Here is an 8,039-nt window from a genome sequence, read left to right on the forward strand (position 1 = left end):
TGGTATAAAAATAATTCCAAAGTAGTGAAAAAGAAAGATTTGGGCAACATAACTGATGCCACATGGCAAAAGTTTAAGTAAAATGATATCTAATAACATTTTCTAAATCTTACACAAGAAAATGGTTATTATCCCATATATGGCCAATAGCTAGGTAGGCCTGACACTTCCTGAAACTTCTAAGTATGGATTTCTTTCCTCCTTCACCACCTCCTCCTCCTCTGCCTCCTCCTCTCCCAGTTCCTGACAAAAGTAGAGAAAAGTAAGTGTTCATTCTAGACAAAAATCTTCCCTAAGAGCTGCTCTGCTGCTTTACTATGATGCCCACCTCCTCACCTCCCTTCTGCAACTCCCTAGCTGCATAGTACATTCTAAGTCCAGGATAAGAAAATGACCCAGGGGGGCACCTGGGTGGCTCAGTGGGTTGAGCCTCTGCCTTTGGCTCTGGTCGCAATCTCAGGGACTGGGGATTGAGCCCCGCATTGGGTTCTCTGCTTGGCGGGGAGCCTGCTTCCCCCCCTCCCCCCACCTGCCTCTTTACCTACTTGTGATCTCTCTCTCTCTCTGTCAAATAAATAAATAAAGTATTTCAAAAAAAAAAGAAAGAAAGAAAGAAAGGGGAAAAAAGTGACCCAGGGAGGAAGCGTTCTCTTCTGCATTTCTTTCACGTGTTCCCTAATTCTCATGGTGTCAAGGATGGCATCGAACAAACAGCAATTCACTCTAAAACAGGGAGAAACCCAAGTTTCGCAAGGTTTGAAGTTTATACAATTTGGGTTGAGTCCTTTTTTAAAGTGAGATATAATTGGCATACAACATTATGTTAGTTTCAGAGGTATAAGGTAGCGATTCGATATTTGTATACATTGTGAAATGATCACTGCCATAAATCTAGTTAACATCTTGCCATATTTACTGTAGAATTTTTTATTCTGATGATGGGGACTTTTAAGATGTACTCTCTTAGCAACTTTCAAATATGTAATACAGTATTGTATACATAGTCTACATGTATGACTATAGTCACCATGCTGTACGTTACATCTCCAGAACTTTTTCAGTTTATAACTGGTAGTTTATACCTTTTGACCACCTTCACCCATTTTGCACATCCCTTTACCCCCCTCAACTCTGGCAACCATCAGTCTAGTTTTTTGCATATGAGCTGGATTTTTGGGTTTTGTTTGTTTGTTTGTTTAGATTCTACATATGAGATCATGTGATATCATGTGATATTTGTCTTTCTCTGACTTATTTCACTTTGCATAATGATATTAAGTTCCATCCATGTTGTCACAAATGTCAAGATTTCATTCTTTTTTATGCCTGACTAATATTCTTCTCTGTGTGTGTATTCATGTGTGTGTGTACACATCTTCTTCATCCATTCATCCATTGATGAACACTTAGGTTGCTTCCTTATCTTGGCTATTGTAAATAATGAAGCAATGAACGAGAGGGTGCATATACCTTTTCAAGTTACTGTTTTCATTTTCTTCAGATAAAATACCCCAACGTATGATTGCTAGATCACATGGTAGTTCTATTTTTAATTTTTTGAGGAACCTGCATTCTGTTTTCCATACTGGCAACACCAATTTACACTGGTTTGGGTCCTTTTAAGAAAGATAATACAAAATTATGAATAGCAAATTTCTAGGACCCCTACGTACAAGACTTATACAAATGAAGGGCTCTACCGTTTATGTTTCATTATACTTACTATAAGCTGCCCATCCAAGGATATTAGGGATATTATTAATTTTGGTGAGTCAGGATCTAAGTTTGCATATACTACATCTCTTTCATGTACTAGTAGGCTTCAGAATGTATATATGACAGCCCATTATACAAGGATTAAGAAGACCATACTTTCCTGGCAGTTGTAGATCTGTCACAACTTATGAAAACCTCCAGTGGGAACAGAGAAGTCAGCCAGCTCAGGCTGACGAAAGCCAATCAAAAAGCAGCCACTAGAGTCAGATATGCAAAGAACAAAACTCCCAAACTCCTAATGCAAACTATACCAACCTGTTAACAATCCTTGGAGACTTTCAGACAACCAGAGGTACCAGTTTGGTCCAAGTCTTAAAAAATTTTTCAACGAGAAAGAAAAGTTAAGAACTTGACATTTACATGTGGACCCAGGGTTTCAATTCTAAGTTGGGTTTGACTTCAAATTTTTCTTTTTTCAAACTGTTCATAAGACTGATGCTTACACTTCCTGTTGAGACACTGTAAGCTCTTATCGAACCTGCCACATTGTTCTTTCTTGGGAGCCCAAATAAATTCAGTTCCTATATCCCTTGCTCAGCTTTTTATTTTAACAATGGTAACATTCAATTTTATAGTCGCTTACCCCATTTTCTCCTTGTTGATAAGAAACCCTTCCTTGAAAAGTATCCTACCAGAGGCGCCTGGCTGGCTCAATCAGTTAAGCATCTGCCTTGGGCTCAGATCATGATCTCAGGGTCCTGGGACTGAGCTCCCCAGACTGCCTGCTCAGCGGGGAGTCTGCTTCATCTTTGCCCCCACCACTTGTGTTCTCTCTCCTTCTCAAATAAATAAATAAAATGTTTTTTTTTTTTAAAGGAAAATGGGCACCTGGGTGGCTCAGTGGGTTAAGCCTCTGTCTTTGATTCAGGTCGTGACCTCAGGATCCTGAGATCGGGCTCCCGCATTGGGCTCCCTGCTCAGTGGGGAGCCTGCTTCCCCCTCTCTCTCTGCCTGCCTCTCTTCCTACTTGTGATCTCTCTCTGTGTGTGTCAAATAAATAAAAAATAAATACATCTTAAAAAAAAAACAAATAAAAAGGTACTACCAAAGTGTAATTTTCACAATATTGAAAACACAATTCCTATACCAATTGACAGTGACCCAGTGTCTAATATTTATCTAATTAATTAACGAGGAAGCCCAATGGTCAGCAAGTTGGTTCAAAGAGGATATGAGAAGTAGGGCATTGTAGAGTTTCATGAAGAAAAGGGACTATTGAAATAACATTTCCAGCATGGATACAAACATGGTTCACGTCCTAAATGGAAAAAGACACAGGAGATGTGGGATCTTTCCTACCAGGCAGAAAAGAAAATCATCACACTTTACCAGTTTTCTACAAGCTGACTTCTAACTTTACAGACTCATCCAATATCTGAGTACTAATCAGCAGTTTCCTGGATGCCAAGCAAGTTACGTTCCCTCAGAGAGTCAGCTGAACCTTAGCCAAGCTTATAGGAGAGAGCTTCCAGAACAGCACTTAAACGCCATGAAACCATCTTGCTTCTTTCCAGATTTTATCTCATTTTTCTTAACATTATCCCAGAGCGGTGTGATTGTCGACTACTGGTTTCCAGTAGTCAACAGTGAAATCACAAATTCACAGTTTGGCATTGGTATGGCCCTCAAGAATTCTGGTCTTGAATTCGAAGCCTTGTCGGTTGTCTTCTTTGGGTTTTAGGCTTCCAAAAGAACGTTTCTTCATGATTCATCTTTTAACCTCTTGGTCCAAGAGTAGACTTCCAAATTAGCCAAAGTGAGCAACTGGTGATGGAATGAGTGGGAACACCTTAGGCTGGAAAAATCTTGGGCTGGATGTATGGGTTGAACTGCATTCCTTCCAAAGTCACATGTTGAAGTCCTAACCTCCAGTCCCTCAGGATGTGACCTTATCTGGAGGTAGAGTTTTTATGGAGGTAATTGAATTAAAGTCAATGGCTTCGGGCCTCCAGAACTGTGTGACCAGGCATTTCTGTCGTTTAAACACCATGCCCCAACCCCCAGGCTGTGGTCATTTGTCCTGGCAGCCCGAGGCTGACTGTAGGAGTTTCCCTTCTGCAATCATGTGGAATGAGGATCTGATCTTGTTCAGACTTGTGATCAGAACGTGACTTCTCCCGGTGGGAGAGGTTTAGTATACAGCTATCAACAGGAGTCACGGGATGGTGCTTTCAACTTCTGAAGACCGTTTCACTCCATTTATAAGGAAAAATGTTCCAGTTGGCACATTAGCCATGCTATCCTCCATCAAGATAAGTCCTAACATTCTCAGTGCACACTAAGTCCCCAGGAACCTCCCTGAGAATACCAGAGGCCTTTGCGAGGCCAGTGGATATGATGCGCTACTCTTGGTTCTGGCTGCACACACCTGTTCTCTGGGCCATCTCAAGGCACAAAGACATGGAAAGATCTGAGGAGGGTCTAGTGTTAAGCAGGTTCAACAGGTGCTGATCAGCAACAATTAGGGCAGCTCTGGCAACAGAATACTTGCTGGAGGTGAAGAATGTTCCTTGATCTTCTTGTACGTAGTGAAGACACTGGCTTGTTTAAAGCTAGTGAGGCTCCTGTTCTCTATCTCTGTCTCAAAATAAATACATAAAATCTTTTTTTTAAAAAGGTCTCTTTCCTTTGATTGAATAACTTTATTTATAGGAATCTGATATGAGGAAATGACCAGAAATGGGGATAAAGCTTTATGAACAAAAATGTTTATTGTGATATTTTCAGCAATAATTAAAAATAGATACACAAAACATTCATTAATTTGTGATTATTGGGAAATTAGGACATAGCCACCTAATGCAAGCATTTATATGTTTATTTATTATTATTATTACATAGGCTCCATGTCCATTGTGGAGTCCAGTGGGACTTGACTCACGACCCTGAGACCAGGACCCCAGCTGAGACAAGAGTTGCAAGCTTAACTGACTGAGCCAACCAGGTGCCCCCAATGTAAACATTTAAAATTAGGTTAACAGGGGCACCTGGGTGGCTCAGTGGGTTAAAGCTTCCTGCATTCTTGTCCTTGCTCTCTGAAGTGGAAGGAGGAAGGAGGCAAAGGGAGGCCTGTGACAACTAACGTCCTCAACTTGAGATCCCCCCGAGATAGCTTTTCTCTCACAGTTGTCTTACAAGGTGTGTGTGTGTGTCTGTGCATGTCTCTGTGTTTGTGTCTCTGTGTGTGTATTTGCCAATAATACTGCCTCCCCTTGACCTCTGCCTTTCCAAGCTTACAGAATCCTTGATTTTTGGTTTACATTGTCCAGTTATTTCTATTTCATGCTACTGCAGCCTTCACTATGAGACATAAAGTAGAGAGTTTTGTCCTGCTTGGTTTTTACACTGAGGTCTGAAAATGACATGGGACTTTTGAGTCTTGGGTGGATTGATTCTGAACAGCAACAAAAGGCAGAACATGTTAATATGTACAGTGGCAAGACCTAGAAGACGGGTTCATCGCTGATTAATAGCCACACCCGTCCCAACCTCCCCAAGGGAAAACAAGCCAAGTCAGCATATCCCAGTCCAGAGCTAGCTGTTGTGTGAATCAGTATTCTGTGCATAAACTTGTCTCTGCTGGCCTCCAGGCAGTTGGCATGGCAGCTATGACGGTCGCCAGAGTTCTCTCGTGGGGTATCCAGGAAACTCTCATAAAATCCTGGAAAGAAGTGCATTTTCTCCCTTGGTGGCACTGTTGGGGTGTTGTCACCCTCAGGGGGCAGTAAAAGGGAAGAACTGAGTCCAGTAAATACAATCACTTCCAGCCAAAATAATTGAATCTTCATTTTCATCGCATATTTCTCTTTGTTGGCTCAAGGTTGAGGGGATACAATCTGACTTGCACTTCCTTTTCTTACTCCTGGGAACCGTACCAAGAGGCTATGCTTTTTCTCTGCTCTTCTGGTGCTTAGCAGGATTGGAAAATAAGCAGAAGAATTTATTTATTTATTTATTTATTTATTTGTTTGTTTGTTTATTTATGGGCAGGCAGGGAGGGAAAGATCACAAGCAGGGGGAGCAGCAGAGGGAGAGGAGGAATGCAGGCTCCCCGCTGAGCAGGGAGCCCGATGATGATGACACGGTGCCCGATTCCAGAACCCTGGATCGTGACCCGAGCCAAAGGCAGACATTTAACAGGCTGAGCCACCCAGGCGCCCCCCAAGACCACTAGTTTAAATACTCCAGTTCTAATAACAAGAGAATTTCCTTCATGCATTGTTTGGGAACACGGGAAAAGCTCCTCCCAACACAGTCTTAAAGCATGAGCCTCAAGTTTCTATCAGGGCTTAGAAGGAATCTCAGATAGTAGGAGGTACAGCAGGAGCTTATGGCCCTTCATCCTAGTACTCTGCTCTTATTATGCTGAAGCTACTTTCATATGTCTGCTTATCTCTTTTTTTTAAAAAAAGATTTTATTTATTTATCAGAGAGAGAGAGGCGGAGAGAGCGAGCACAGGCAGACAGAATGGCAGGCAGAGGCAGAGCAAGGAGCCCGATGTAGGACTCGATCCCAGGACGCTGGGATCATGACCTGAGCCGAAGGCAGCTGCTTAACCAACTGAGCCACCCAGGCATCCCTGCTTATCTCTTTTTTTAAATTAACACACAATGTATTATTTGCTTTAGGGGTACAGGTCTGTGAATCCTCAGTCTTATACAATTCACAGCACTCCCTATAGCAAATACCTTCCCCAATGTCCATCACCCAGCCACTCCATCCCTCCTACCCCCCTCCCCTCCAGCAACCCTCAGTTTGTTTCCTGAGATTAAGAGTCTCTTATGGTTTGTCTTCCTCCCCAGTCTCATCTTGTTTCATTTTTTTCCCTCCCTGACCCCCACGACCCCCACTCTGCCTCTCAAATTCCTCATGTCAGAGAGATAAAATGATAATTGTCTTTCTCTGATTGATTTATTTTGCTTAGCATAAACCCTCTAGTTCCAACACGTCATTGCAAATAACAAGATTTTGGTTTTTGATGGCTGCATAGTATTCCATTATATATATATACTACATCATCTTTATCCATTCATCTGTTGATGGATATCTGGGTTCTATCCATAGTTTGGCTATTGTAGACATTGCTGCTGCAAACATTCAGGTGCACATGCCCCTTTGGATCACTACATTTGTATCTTTAGGGTAAATACCCAGAAGTGCTATTGCTGAGTCGTAGGGTAGCTCTATTTTCAACTTTTTGAGGAGCCTTCATGCTGTTTTCCAGAGCGGCTGCACCAACTTGCATTCCCACCAACAATGTAGGAGGGTTCCCTTTTCTCCGCATCCTTGCCAACATCTGTCGTTTCCTGACTTGTTAATTTTAGCCATTCTGACTGGTGTGAGGTGGTATTTCACTGTGGTTTTGATCTGTATTTCCCTGATGCCGAGCGATGTTGAACACTTTTTCATATGTCTGTTGGCCATTTGGATGTCTTCTTTGGAGAAATGTCTGTTTATGTCTTCTGTCCATTTCTTGATTGGATTATTTGTTCTTTGGGTGTTGAGTTTGAGAAGTTCTTTATAGATTTTGGATATTAGCCTTTCATCTGATGTATCACTTGCAAATATCTTCTCCCATTCTGTCAGTTGTCTTTTGGTTTTGTTGACTGTTTCCTTTGTTGTGCAAAAGCTTTTTATCTTGATAAAGTCCCAATAGTTCATTTTTGCCCTTGCTTCCCTTGCTTTTGGCGATGTTTCTAGGAAGAAATTGCTGTGGCTGAGGTCGAGGAGGTTGCTGCCTGTGTTCTTCTCAGGGATTTTGAGGGATTCCTGTCTCACATTGAGGTCTTTCATCCATTTAGAGTCTATTTTTGTGTGTGGTGTAAGGAAATGGTCCAGTTACATTTTTCTGCATGTGGCTGTCCAATTTTCCCAACACCATTTGTTGAAGAGACTGTCTTTTTTCCATTGGACATTCTTTCCTGCTTTGTCGAAGATGAGTTGACCATAGAGTTGAAGGTCCATTTATGGGCTCTCTTTTCTGTTCCATTGATCTATGTGTCTGTTTTTGTGCCAGTACCATATTGGCTTGATGATGACAGCTTTGTAATAGAGCTTGAAGTCTGGAATTCTGATGCTGCCAACTTTGGTTTTCTTTTTCTTTTTCTTTTTCTTTTTTTTCTAGTTTATGTCATATAATTTTCATTTTTTTTAATAAACATATATTTTTATCCCCAGGGGTACAGGTCTGTGAATCACCAGGTTTACACACTTCACAGCACTCACCAAAACACATACCCTCCCCAATGTCCATAATCCCACC

The sequence above is a fragment of the Mustela nigripes genome, chromosome X (assembly GCF_022355385.1).
Source record: "Mustela nigripes isolate SB6536 chromosome X, MUSNIG.SB6536, whole genome shotgun sequence".
Classification (NCBI taxonomy): domain Eukaryota; kingdom Metazoa; phylum Chordata; class Mammalia; order Carnivora; family Mustelidae; genus Mustela; species Mustela nigripes.